At 58.2% G+C, this 15,532-nt stretch overlaps 1 protein-coding gene across 1 annotated transcript in view; it reads right to left on the reverse strand.

The window, feature by feature from the left end:
• Positions 1-15,009, reverse strand: part of LOC144827206 (uncharacterized) — a 70,151-nt gene extending 55,142 nt beyond the window's left edge. Inside the window, exon 1 of the mRNA XM_078685628.1 lies at positions 14,888-15,009. The gene's annotated coding sequence lies outside the window, so the exon portion shown is untranslated. The remainder of the gene's footprint in view (positions 1-14,887) is intronic.
• Positions 15,010-15,532: the final 523 nt, after the last annotated feature.

Raw genomic sequence — 15,532 nt, forward strand, 5'->3', positions numbered from 1 at the left:
TCGCCTGGCACCATCACACTCAGAACAATATACCCATGGCAACACGGGCCAGAGGGAGCCTCGTCTGGCACCATCACACTGAGTACAATATACCCAGGGCATCCCGGGCCAGAGGGAGCCTCGCCTGGCACCATCACACTCAGTACAATATACCATGGGCATCCCAGGCCCGAGGGAACCTCGCCTGGCACCATCACACTCAGTACAATATACCCAGGGCATCCCTGCCCGAGGGAGCCTCGCCTGGCACCATCACACTCAGTACAATATACCCAGGGCATCCCGGGCCAGAGGGAGCCTTGCCTGGCACCATCACACTCAGTACAATATACCCAGGCATCCCGAGCCAGAGGGAGCCTCGCCTGGCACCATCACACTCAGTACAATATACCCAGGGCATCCCAGGCCAGAGGGAGCCTCGCCTAGCACCATCACACTCACTATAATATACCCAGGGCATCCCGGGCCAGAGGGAGCCTTAACTGGCACCATCACACTCAGTACAATATACCCAGGCATCCCGAGCCAGAGGGAGCCTCGCCTGGCACCATCACACTCAGTACAATATACCCAGGGCATCCCAGGCCAGAGGGAGCCTCGCCTAGCACCATCACTCTAAGTACAGTATTCCCAGGGCATCCCAGGCCAGAGGGAGCCTCGCCTGGCAGCATCACACTCAGTACAATATACCCAGGGCATCCCAGGCCAGAGGGAGCCTCGCCTGGCACCATCACACTCAGTACAATATACCCAGGGCATCTCAGGCCCGAGGGAGCCTTGCCTGGCACCATCACACTCAGTACAATATACCCAGGCATCCCGAGCCAGAGGGAGCCTCGCCTGGCACCTTCACACTCAGTACAATATACCCAGGGCATCCTAGGCCAGAGGGAGCCTCGCCTGGTACCATCACACTCAGTACAATATACCCAGGGCATCCTCGGCCAGATGGAGCCTCACCTGGCACAATCACACTCAGTACAATATTCCCAGGGCATCCCAGGCCAGAGGGAGCCTCGCCTGGCAGCATCACGCTCAGTACAATATACCCAGGGCATCCCAGGCCAGAGGGAGCCTCGCCTGGCACCATCACACTCAGTACAATATACCCAGGGCATCCCAGGCCAGAGGGAGCCTCGGCTGGCACCATCACACTCAGTACAATATACCCAGGGCATCCCAGGTCCGAGGGAGCCTCGCCTGGCACCATCACACTCAGTACAATATACCCAGGGCATCCTCGGCCAGATGGAGCCTCACCTGGCACAATCACACTCAGTACAATATTCCCAGGGCATCCCAGGCCAGAGGGAGCCTCGCCTGGCAGCATCACGCTCAGTACAATATACCCAGGGCATCCCAGGCCAGAGGGAGCCTCGCCTGGCACCATCACACTCAGTACAATATACCCAGGGCATCCCAGGCCAGAGGGAGCCTCGGCTGGCACCATCACACTCAGTACAATATACCCAGGGCATCCCAGGTCCGAGGGAGCCTCGCCTGGCACCATCACACTCAGTACAATATACCCAGGGCATCCCGGGCCAGAGGGAGCCTCACCTGGCACCATCACACTAACTACAATATACCCAGGGCATCCCGGGCCAGAGCGAGCCTCACCTGGCACCATCACACTCAGTACAATATACCCAACGCATCCCGGGTCAGAGGGAGCCTTGCCTGGCACCATCACACTCAGTGCAATATACACAGGGCATCCCTGCCAGAGGGAGCCTCGCCTGGCACCATCACACTCAGTACAATATACCCAGGGCATCCCAGGCCAGAGGGAGCCTCGCCTGGCACCATCACACTCAGTACAATATACCCAGGGCATCCCAGGCCAGAGGGAGCCTCGCAAGGTACCACCACACTCAGTACAATATACCAAGGGCATCCCAGGCCAGAGGGAGCCTCGCCTGGCACCATCACACTCAGTACAATATACCAAGGGCATCCCAGCCAGAGGGAGCCTCGCCTGGCACCATCACACTCAGTACAATATACCCAGGGCATCCCAGGCCAGAGGGAGCCGCGCATGGCACCATCACACTCAGTACAATATACCCAGGGCATCCCAGCCAGAGGGAGCCTTACCTGGCACTATCACACTCAGTACAATATACCCAGGGCATCCCTGGGCAGAGGGAGCGCCTGGCACCATCACACTCAGTAAAATATACCCAGGGCATCCCGAGCCAGAGGGAGCCTCGCCTGGCACCACCACACTCAGTACAATATACCTAGCGCATCCTGGGCGAGAGGGAGCCTTGCCTGGCACCATCACACTCAGTACAATATACCCAACGCATCCCGGGTCAGAGGGAGCCTTGCCTGGCACCATCACACTCAGTACAATATACCCAGGGCATCCCAGGCCAGAGGGAGCCTCGCCTGGCACCACCACACTCAGTATAATATACCCAGGGCATCCCAGGCCAGAGGGAGCCTCGCCTGGCACCATCACACTCACTACAATATACCCAGGGCATCCCTGGGCAGAGGGAGCGCCTGGCACCATCACACTCAATACAATATACCCAAGGCATCCCTGGCCAGAGGGAGCCTCGCCTGGCACCATCACACTCAGTACAATATACCCAGGGCATCCCGGGGCAGAGGGAGCTCATGGCACCATCACACTCAGTACAACATACCCAGGGCATCCCAGGCCAGAGGGAGCCTTACCTGGCACCATCACACTCAGTACAATATACCCAGGGCATCCCGAGCCAGAGGGAGCCTCGCCTGGCAACATCACACTCAGTACAATATACCCAGGGCATCCCAGCCAGAGGGAGCCTCATCTGGCACCATCACACTCAGTACAATATACCCAGGGCATCCTGGGCCAGAGGGAGCCTCGCCTGGCACCATCACACTCAGTACAATATACCCAGGGCATCCCGAGCCAGAGGGAGCCTCACCTGGCACCATCACACTCAGTACAATATACCCAGGGCATCCTGGGCCAGAGGGAGCCTCGCCTGGCACCATCACACTCAGTACAATATACCCTGGGCATCACAGGCCAGAGGGAGCCTTGCCTGGCACCATCACACTCAGTACAATATACCCAGGGCATCCCGGGCCGGAGGGAGCCTCCCCTGGCACCATCACACTCAGTACAATATACCCAGGGCATCCCAGGGCCGAGGGAACCTCGCATGGCACCATCACACTCAGTACAATATACCCAGGGCATCCCAGCCAGAGGGAGCCTTGTCGGGCACCATCACACTCAGTACAACATACCCAGGGCATCCCAGGCCAGAGGGAGCCTTACCTGGCACCATCACACTCAGTACAATATACCCAGGGCATCCCGAGCCAGAGGGAGCCTCGCCTGGCACCATCACACTCAGTACAATATACCCAGGGCATCCCAGCCAGAGGGAGCCTCATCTGGCACCATCACACTCAGTACAATATACCCAGGGCATCCTGGGCCAGAGGGAGCCTCGCCTGGCACCATCACACTCAGTACAATATACCCAGGGCATCCCGAGCCAGAGGGAGCCTCGCCTGGCACCATCACACTCAGTACAATATACCCAGGGCATCCCAGCCAGAGGGAGCCTCATCTGGCACCATCACACTCAGTACAATATGCCCAGGGCATCCTGGGCCAGAGGGAGCCTCGCCTGGTACCATCACACTCAGTACAATATACCCTGGGCATCACAGGCCAGAGGGAGCCTTGCCTGGCACCATCACACTCAGTACAATATACCCAGGGCATCCCGGGCCGGAGGGAGCCTCCCCTGGCACCATCACACTCAGTACAATATACCCAGGGCATCCCAGGCCAGAGGGAGCTTCGCCTGGCACCATCACACTCAGTACAATATACCCAGGGCATCCCAGCCAGAGGGAGCCTCGTCGGGCACCATCACACTCAGTACAATATACCCAGGGCATCCCGAGCCAGAGGGAGCCTCGCCTGGCACCATCACACTCAGTACAATATACCCAGGGCATCCCAGCCAGAGGAAGCCTCGTCTGGCACCATCACACTCAGTACAATATACCCAGGGCATCCCGGGCCAGAGGGAGCCTCACCTGGCACAATCACACTCAGTACAATATACCCAGGGCATCCCGGGCCGGAGGGAGCCTCACCTGGCACAATCACACTCAGTACAATATACCCAGGGCATCCCAGGCCCGAGGGAACCTCGCCTGGCACCATCAAACTCAGTACAATATACCCAGGGCATCCTGGGCCAGAGGGAGCCTTGCCTGGCACCTTCACACTCAGTACAATATACCCAGGGCATCCCAGGCCAGAGTGAGCCTCGCCTGGCACCATCACACTCAGTACAATATACCCAGGGCATCCCAGGCCACAGGGAGCCTCGCCTGGCACCATCACACTCAATACAATATACCTAAGGCATCCCTGGCCAGAGGGAGCCTCGCCTGGCACCATCACACTCAGTACAATATACCCAGGGCATCCCGGGGCAGAGGGAGCTCCTGGCACCATCACACTCAGTACAACATACCCAGGGCATCCCAGGCCAGAGGGAGCCTTACCTGGCACCATCACACTCAGTAAAATATACCCAGGCATCCCGAGCCAGAGGGAGCCTCACCTGGCACCATCACACTCAGTACAATATACCCAGGGCATCCCAGCCAGAGGGAGCCTCGTCTGGCACCATCACACTCAGTACAATATACCCAGGGCATCCTGAGCCAGAGGGAGCCTCGCCTGGCACCATCACACTCAGTACAATATACTCTGGGCATCACAGGCCAGAGGGAGCCTTGCCTGGTGCCATCACACTCAGTACAATATACCCAGGGCATCCCGGGCAGGAGGGAGCCGCCCCTGGCACCATCACACTCAGTACAATATACCCAGGGCATCTCAGGCCAGAGGGAGCTTCGCCTGGCACCATCACACTCAGTACAATATACCCAGGGCATCCCAGCCAGAGGGAGCCTCGTCGGGCACCATCACACTCAGTACAATATACCCAGGGCATCCCGAGCCAGAGGGAGCCTCGCCTGGCACCATCACACTCAGTACAATATACCCAGGGCATCCCAGCCAGAGGGAGCCTCGTCTGGCACCATCACACTCAGTACAATATACCCAGGGCATCCCGGGCCAGAGGTAGCCTCGCCTGGCACCATCACACTCAGTACAATATACCCAGGGCATCCCGGGCCAGAGCGAGCCTCGCCTGGCACCATCACACTCAGTACAATATACCCAGGGCATCCCAGGCCCGAGGGAACCTCGCCTGGCACCATCACACTCAGAACAATATACCCATGGCAACCCGGGCCAGAGGGAGCCTCGTCTGGCACCATCACACTGAGTACAATATACCCAGGGCATCCCGGGCCACAGGGAGCCTCGCCTGGCACCATCACACTCAGTACAATATACCATGGGCATCCCAGGCCCGAGGGAACCTCGCCTGGCACCATCACACTCAGTACAATATACCCAGGGCATCCCTGCCCGAGGGAGCCTCGCCTGGCACCATCACACTCAGTACAATATACCCAGGGCATCCCGGGCCAGAGGGAGCCTTGCCTGGCACCATCACACTCAGTACAATATACCCAGGCATCCCGAGCCAGAGGGAGCCTCGCCTGGCACCATCACACTCAGTACAATATACCCAGGGCATCCCAGGCCAGAGGGAGCCTCGCCTAGCACCATCACACTCACTATAATATACCCAGGGCATCCCGGGCCAGAGGGAGCCTTAACTGGCACCATCACACTCAGTACAATATACCCAGGCATCCCGAGCCAGAGGGAGCCTCGCCTGGCACCATCACACTCAGTACAATATACCCAGGGCATCCCAGGCCAGAGGGAGCCTCGCCTAGCACCATCACTCTAAGTACAGTATTCCCAGGGCATCCCAGGCCAGAGGGAGCCTCGCCTGGCAGCATCACACTCAGTACAATATACCCAGGGCATCCCAGGCCAGAGGGAGCCTCGCCTGGCACCATCACACTCAGTACAATATACCCAGGGCATCTCAGGCCCGAGGGAGCCTTGCCTGGCACCATCACACTCAGTACAATATACCCAGGCATCCCGAGCCAGAGGGAGCCTCGCCTGGCACCTTCACACTCAGTACAATATACCCAGGGCATCCTAGGCCAGAGGGAGCCTCGCCTGGTACCATCACACTCAGTACAATATACCCAGGGCATCCTCGGCCAGATGGAGCCTCACCTGGCACAATCACACTCAGTACAATATTCCCAGGGCATCCCAGGCCAGAGGGAGCCTCGCCTGGCAGCATCACGCTCAGTACAATATACCCAGGGCATCCCAGGCCAGAGGGAGCCTCGCCTGGCACCATCACACTCAGTACAATATACCCAGGGCATCCCAGGCCAGAGGGAGCCTCGGCTGGCACCATCACACTCAGTACAATATACCCAGGGCATCCCAGGTCCGAGGGAGCCTCGCCTGGCACCATCACACTCAGTACAATATACCCAGGGCATCCCGGGCCAGAGGGAGCCTCACCTGGCACCATCACACTCACTACAATATACCCAGGGCATCCCGGGCCAGAGCGAGCCTCACCTGGCACCATCACACTCAGTACAATATACCCAACGCATCCCGGGTCAGAGGGAGCCTTGCCTGGCACCATCACACTCAGTACAATATACCCAGGGCATCCCAGGCCAGAGGGAGCCTCGCCTAGCACCATCACTCTAAGTACAGTATTCCCAGGGCATCCCAGGCCAGAGGGAGCCTCGCCTGGCAGCATCACACTCAGTACAATATACCCAGGGCATCCCAGGCCAGAGGGAGCCTCGCCTGGCACCATCACACTCAGTACAATATACCCAGGGCATCTCAGGCCCGAGGGAGCCTTGCCTGGCACCATCACACTCAGTACAATATACCCAGGCATCCCGAGCCAGAGGGAGCCTCGCCTGGCACCTTCACACTCAGTACAATATACCCAGGGCATCCTAGGCCAGAGGGAGCCTCGCCTGGTACCATCACACTCAGTACAATATACCCAGGGCATCCTCGGCCAGATGGAGCCTCACCTGGCACAATCACACTCAGTACAATATTCCCAGGGCATCCCAGGCCAGAGGGAGCCTCGCCTGGCAGCATCACGCTCAGTACAATATACCCAGGGCATCCCAGGCCAGAGGGAGCCTCGCCTGGCACCATCACACTCAGTACAATATACCCAGGGCATCCCAGGCCAGAGGGAGCCTCGGCTGGCACCATCACACTCAGTACAATATACCCAGGGCATCCCAGGTCCGAGGGAGCCTCGCCTGGCACCATCACACTCAGTACAATATACCCAGGGCATCCCGGGCCAGAGGGAGCCTCACCTGGCACCATCACACTCACTACAATATAACCAGGGCATCCCGGGCCAGAGCGAGCCTCACCTGGCACCATCACACTCAGTACAATATACCCAACGCATCCCGGGTCAGAGGGAGCCTTGCCTGGCACCATCACACTCAGTACAATATACACAGGGCATCCCTGCCAGAGGGAGCCTCGCCTGGCACCATCACACTCAGTACAATATACCCAGGGCATCCCAGGCCAGAGGGAGCCTCGCCTGGCACCATCACACTCAGTACAATATACCCAGGGCATCCCAGGCCAGAGGGAGCCTCGCAAGGTACCACCACACTCAGTACAATATACCAAGGGCATCCCAGGCCAGAGGGAGCCTCGCCTGGCACCATCACACTCAGTACAATATACCAAGGGCATCCCAGCCAGAGGGAGCCTCGCCTGGCACCATCACACTCAGTACAATATACCCAGGGCATCCCAGGCCAGAGGGAGCCTCGCATGGCACCATCACACTCAGTACAATATACCCAGGGCATCCCAGCCAGAGGGAGCCTTACCTGGCACTATCACACTCAGTACAATATACCCAGGGCATCCCTGGGCAGAGGGAGCGCCTGGCACCATCACACTCAGTAAAATATACCCAGGGCATCCCGAGCCAGAGGGAGCCTCGCCTGGCACCACCACACTCAGTACAATATACCTAGCGCATCCCGGGCGAGAGGGAGCCTTGCCTGGCACCATCACACTCAGTACAATATACCCAACGCATCCCGGGTCAGAGGGAGCCTTGCCTGGCACCATCACACTCAGTACAATATACCCAGGGCATCCCAGGCCAGAGGGAGCCTCGCCTGGCACCACCACACTCAGTATAATATACCCAGGGCATCCCAGGCCAGAGGGAGCCTCGCCTGGCACCATCACACTCACTACAATATACCCAGGGCATCCCTGGGCAGAGGGAGCGCCTGGCACCATCACACTCAATACAATATACCCAAGGCATCCCTGGCCAGAGGGAGCCTCGCCTGGCACCATCACACTCAGTACAATATACCCAGGGCATCCCGGGGCAGAGGGAGCTCATGGCACCATCACACTCAGTACAACATACCCAGGGCATCCCAGGCCAGAGGGAGCCTTACCTGGCACCATCACACTCAGTACAATATACCCAGGGCATCCCGAGCCAGAGGGAGCCTCGCCTGGCAACATCACACTCAGTACAATATACCCAGGGCATCCCAGCCAGAGGGAGCCTCATCTGGCACCATCACACTCAGTACAATATACCCAGGGCATCCTGGGCCAGAGGGAGCCTCGCCTGGCACCATCACACTCAGTACAATATACCCAGGGCATCCCGAGCCAGAGGGAGCCTCACCTGGCACCATCACACTCAGTACAATATACCCAGGGCATCCTGGGCCAGAGGGAGCCTCGCCTGGCACCATCACACTCAGTACAATATACCCTGGGCATCACAGGCCAGAGGGAGCCTTGCCTGGCACCATCACACTCAGTACAATATACCCAGGGCATCCCGGGCAGGAGGGAGCCTCCCCTGGCACCATCACACTCAGTACAATATACCCAGGGCATCCCAGGGCCGAGGGAACCTCGCATGGCACCATCACACTCAGTACAATATACCCAGGGCATCCCAGCCAGAGGGAGCCTTGTCGGGCACCATCACACTCAGTACAACATACCCAGGGCATCCCAGGCCAGAGGGAGCCTTACCTGGCACCATCACACTCAGTACAATATACCCAGGGCATCCCGAGCCAGAGGGAGCCTCGCCTGGCACCATCACACTCAGTACAATATACCCAGGGCATCCCAGCCAGAGGGAGCCTCATCTGGCACCATCACACTCAGTACAATATACCCAGGGCATCCTGGGCCAGAGGGAGCCTCGCCTGGCACCATCACACTCAGTACAATATACCCAGGGCATCCCGAGCCAGAGGGAGCCTCGCCTGGCACCATCACACTCAGTACAATATACCCAGGGCATCCCAGCCAGAGGGAGCCTCATCTGGCACCATCACACTCAGTACAATATGCCCAGGGCATCCTGGGCCAGAGGGAGCCTCGCCTGGTACCATCACACTCAGTACAATATACCCTGGGCATCACAGGCCAGAGGGAGCCTTGCCTGGCACCATCACACTCAGTACAATATACCCAGGGCATCCCGGGCCGGAGGGAGCCTCCCCTGGCACCATCACACTCAGTACAATATACCCAGGGCATCCCAGGCCAGAGGGAGCTTCGCCTGGCACCATCACACTCAGTACAATATACCCAGGGCATCCCAGCCAGAGGGAGCCTCGTCGGGCACCATCACACTCAGTACAATATACCCAGGGCATCCCGAGCCAGAGGGAGCCTCGCCTGGCACCATCACACTCAGTACAATATACCCAGGGCATCCCAGCCAGAGGAAGCCTCGTCTGGCACCATCACACTCAGTACAATATACCCAGGGCATCCCGGGCCAGAGGGAGCCTCACCTGGCACAATCACACTCAGTACAATATACCCAGGGCATCCCGGGCCGGAGGGAGCCTCACCTGGCACAATCACACTCAGTACAATATACCCAGGGCATCCCAGGCCCGAGGGAACCTCGCCTGGCACCATCAAACTCAGTACAATATACCCAGGGCATCCTGGGCCAGAGGGAGCCTTGCCTGGCACCTTCACACTCAGTACAATATACCCAGGGCATCCCAGGCCAGAGTGAGCCTCGCCTGGCACCATCACACTCAGTACAATATACCCAGGGCATCCCAGGCCACAGGGAGCCTCGCCTGGCACCATCACACTCAATACAATATACCCAAGGCATCCCTGGCCAGAGGGAGCCTCGCCTGGCACCATCACACTCAGTACAATATACCCAGGGCATCCCGGGGCAGAGGGAGCTCCTGGCACCATCACACTCAGTACAACATACCCAGGGCATCCCAGGCCAGAGGGAGCCTTACCTGGCACCATCACACTCAGTAAAATATACCCAGGCATCCCGAGCCAGAGGGAGCCTCACCTGGCACCATCACACTCAGTACAATATACCCAGGGCATCCCAGCCAGAGGGAGCCTCGTCTGGCACCATCACACTCAGTACAATATACCCAGGGCATCCTGAGCCAGAGGGAGCCTCGCCTGGCACCATCACACTCAGTACAATATACTCTGGGCATCACAGGCCAGAGGGAGCCTTGCCTGGTGCCATCACACTCAGTACAATATACCCAGGGCATCCCGGGCAGGAGGGAGCCGCCCCTGGCACCATCACACTCAGTACAATATACCCAGGGCATCTCAGGCCAGAGGGAGCATCGCCTGGCACCATCACACTCAGTACAATATACCCAGGGCATCCCAGCCAGAGGGAGCCTCGTCGGGCACCATCACACTCAGTACAATATACCCAGGGCATCCCGAGCCAGAGGGAGCCTCGCCTGGCACCATCACACTCAGTACAATATACCCAGGGCATCCCAGCCAGAGGGAGCCTCGTCTGGCACCATCACACTCAGTACAATATACCCAGGGCATCCCGGGCCAGAGGTAGCCTCGCCTGGCACCATCACACTCAGTACAATATACCCAGGGCATCCCGGGCCAGAGCGAGCCTCGCCTGGCACCATCACACTCAGTACAATATACCCAGGGCATCCCAGGCCCGAGGGAACCTCGCCTGGCACCATCACACTCAGAACAATATACCCATGGCAACCCGGGCCAGAGGGAGCCTCGTCTGGCACCATCACACTGAGTACAATATACCCAGGGCATCCCGGGCCACAGGGAGCCTCGCCTGGCACCATCACACTCAGTACAATATACCATGGGCATCCCAGGCCCGAGGGAACCTCGCCTGGCACCATCACACTCAGTACAATATACCCAGGGCATCCCTGCCCGAGGGAGCCTCGCCTGGCACCATCACACTCAGTACAATATACCCAGGGCATCCCGGGCCAGAGGGAGCCTTGCCTGGCACCATCACACTCAGTACAATATACCCAGGCATCCCGAGCCAGAGGGAGCCTCGCCTGGCACCATCACACTCAGTACAATATACCCAGGGCATCCCAGGCCAGAGGGAGCCTCGCCTAGCACCATCACACTCACTATAATATACCCAGGGCATCCCGGGCCAGAGGGAGCCTTAACTGGCACCATCACACTCAGTACAATATACCCAGGCATCCCGAGCCAGAGGGAGCCTCGCCTGGCACCATCACACTCAGTACAATATACCCAGGGCATCCCAGGCCAGAGGGAGCCTCGCCTAGCACCATCACTCTAAGTACAGTATTCCCAGGGCATCCCAGGCCAGAGGGAGCCTCGCTTGGCAGCATCACACTCAGTACAATATGCCCAGGGCATCCCAGGCCAGAGGGAGCCTCGCCTGGCACCATCACACTCAGTACAATATACCCAGGGCATCTCAGGCCCGAGGGAGCCTTGCCTGGCACCATCACACTCAGTACAATATACCCAGGCATCCCGAGCCAGAGGGAGCCTCGCCTGGCACCTTCACACTCAGTACAATATACCCAGGGCATCCTAGGCCAGAGGGAGCCTCGCCTGGTACCATCACACTCAGTACAATATACCCAGGGCATCCTCTGCCAGATGGAGCCTCACCTGGCACAATCACACTCAGTACAATATTCCCAGGGCATCCCAGGCCAGAGGGAGCCTCGCCTGGCAGCATCACGCTCAGTACAATATACCCAGGGCATCCCAGGCCAGAGGGAGCCTCGCCTGGCACCATCACACTCAGTACAATATACCCAGGGCATCCCAGGCCAGAGGGAGCCTCGGCTGGCACCATCACACTCAGTACAATATACCCAGGGCATCCCAGGTCCGAGGGAGCCTCGCCTGGCACCATCACACTCAGTACAATATACCCAGGGCATCCCGGGCCAGAGGGAGCCTCACCTGGCACCATCACACTCACTACAATATACCCAGGGCATCCCGGGCCAGAGCGAGCCTCACCTGGCACCATCACACTCAGTACAATATACCCAACGCATCCCGGGTCAGAGGGAGCCTTGCCTGGCACCATCACACTCAGTACAATATACACAGGGCATCCCTGCCAGAGGGAGCCTCGCCTGGCACCATCACACTCAGTACAATATACCCAGGGCATCCCAGGCCAGAGGGAGCCTCGCCTGGCACCATCACACTCAGTACAATATACCCAGGGCATCCCAGGCCAGAGGGAGCCTCGCAAGGTACCACCACACTCAGTACAATATACCAAGGGCATCCCAGGCCAGAGGGAGCCTCGCCTGGCACCATCACACTCAGTACAATATACCAAGGGCATCCCAGCCAGAGGGAGCCTCGCCTGGCACCATCACACTCAGTACAATATACCCAGGGCATCCCAGGCCAGAGGGAGCCTCGCATGGCACCATCACACTCAGTACAATATACCCAGGGCATCCCAGCCAGAGGGAGCCTTACCTGGCACTATCACACTCAGTACAATATACCCAGGGCATCCCTGGGCAGAGGGAGCGCCTGGCACCATCACACTCAGTAAAATATACCCAGGGCATCCCGAGCCAGAGGGAGCCTCGCCTGGCACCACCACACTCAGTACAATATACCTAGCGCATCCCGGGCGAGAGGGAGCCTTGCCTGGCACCATCACACTCAGTACAATATACCCAACGCATCCCGGGTCAGAGGGAGCCTTGCCTGGCACCATCACACTCAGTACAATATACCCAGGGCATCCCAGGCCAGAGGGAGCCTCGCCTGGCACCACCACACTCAGTATAATATACCCAGGGCATCCCAGGCCAGAGGGAGCCTCGCCTGGCACCATCACACTCACTACAATATACCCAGGGAATCCCTGGGCAGAGGGAGCGCCTGGCACCATCACACTCAGTACAATATACCCAGGGCATCCCGAGGGAGCCTCACCTGGCACCATCACACTTAGTACAATATACCCAGGGCATCCCGGGCCTGAGGGAGCCACACCTGGCACCATCACACTCAGTACAATATACCCAGGGTATCCCAGGCCAGAGGGAGCCTCGCCTGGCACCATCACACTCAGTACAATATGCCCACATAATTTCCGGGCCCTTAGGGAGCCTTGCCTGGCACCATCACACTCAGTACAATATACTCAGGGCAACCCAGGCCAGAGGGAGCCTCACCTGGCACCATCACACTCCGTACAATATACCCAGGGCATCCCAGGCCAGAGGGAGCCTTGCCTGGTACCATCACACTCAGTACAATATACCCAGGGCATCCCTGCCCGAGGGAGCCTCGCCTGGCACCATCACACTCAGTACAATATACCCAGGGCATCCCTGCCCGAGGGAGCCTCGCCTGGCACCATCACACTCAGTACAATATACCCAGGGCATCCCAGGCCCGAGGGAGCCTCGTCTGGCACCATCACACTCAGTACAATAAACCCAGGGCATCCCGGGCCAGAGGGAGCCTTGCCTGGCACCATCACACTCACTACAATATACCCAGGGCATCCCAGGCCCGAGGGAGCCTCGTCTGGCACCATCACACTCAGTACAATATGCCCACATCATTTCCGGGCCCGAGGGAGCCTTTCCTGGCACCATCACACTCAGTACAATATACTCAGGGCAACCCAGGCCCGAGGGAGCCTCGCCTGGCACCATCACATTCAGTACAATATACCCAGGGCATCCCGAGCCAGAGGGAGCCTCGCCTGGCACCATCACACTCAGTACAATATACCCAGGGCATCCCGGGCCAGAGCGAGCCTCGCCTGGCACCATCACACTCAGTACAATATACCCAGGGCATCCCAGGCCCGAGGGAACCTCGCCTGGCACCATCACACTCAGAACAATATACCTATGGCAACCCGGGCCAGAGGGAGCCTCGTCTGGCACCATCACACTGAGTACAATATACCCAAGGCATCCCGGGCCAGAGGGAGCCTCGCCTGGCACCATCACACTCAGTACAATATACCCAGGGCATTCCAGGCCAGAGGGAACCTCGCCTGGCAGCATCACAATCAGTACAATATGCCCAGGGCATCCCAGGCCCGAGGGAGCCTCGTCTGGCACCATAACACTCAGTACAATATGCCCACATCATTTCCGGGCCCGAGGGAGCCTTGCCTGGCACCATCACACTCAGTACAATATACTCAGGGCAACCCAGGCCCGAGGGAGCCTCGCCTGGCACCATCACACTCAGTACAATATACCCAGGGCATCCCGAGCCAGAGGGAGCCTCGCCTGGCACCATCACACTCAGTACAATATACCCAGGGCATCCCGAGCCAGAGGGAGCCTCGCCTGGCACCATCACACTCAGTACAATATACCCAGGGCATCCCGAGGGAGCCTCGCCGGGCACCATCACACTCAGTACAATATACCCAGGGCATCCCGAGCCAGAGGGAGCCTCGCCTGGCACCATCACACTCAGTACAATATACCCAGCGCATCCCGGGCCCTTCATCCTCAAACATTTGTTTTTCTTCATTTTACTCACATCAAGAGGCGGCTGTGATATCCTCAGCTCTGCTGAAGTTGTGGCTCTAACAACAGATCTCTCTTCTGCCCATCATTCCCTCCACGCTGCAGCGCCTCGAGGTCCATCAGCATCACCCCTCCTTGAGGATGAAAGGCAGAGACTTCTCTAAACGCCACTTCCGGCGGCAGACCCACGTCATGGCAGCGGATTCTCCGCCCACCCTCCAAGGGAAGTGACACTTCTGCTTTTCTTCCTCTGCTTCAAACATTAAGAGCAGCTGCCTGACTCACTTAAAGTGTTTCATAAAAAATAAGGGAATGCCCAGAATGATAGATAATAACTTGAACCTCAAAGCATTTCTTAACCTCCCCGTGGCAGCAAGCAGTAAAGTAGATTTGGAAACCTTTAAAAAAAGTTTTGTGATTCTTTATAGATTGGCGCCTTTGGTTGGTGTGAAGGCTTGTGAGCAGTTGAATGTGCAGGTGAGTCAGTGATTGGATGAACAGATGTGTGAGTGAGAGGATAGACGAGGAATGAATGGGTGCATAACTGCCCGTGCATATAGATGAATGAGTCATTGCATAGATGGGCGAGTGCATGGGGGGAGAGGTGAGTGGATGCATGGATGAATGAGTCATTGCATAGATGGGCGAGGGCATGGGT

Source organism: Lissotriton helveticus, chromosome 1_1 (assembly GCF_964261635.1).
Source record: "Lissotriton helveticus chromosome 1_1, aLisHel1.1, whole genome shotgun sequence".
Classification (NCBI taxonomy): domain Eukaryota; kingdom Metazoa; phylum Chordata; class Amphibia; order Caudata; family Salamandridae; genus Lissotriton; species Lissotriton helveticus.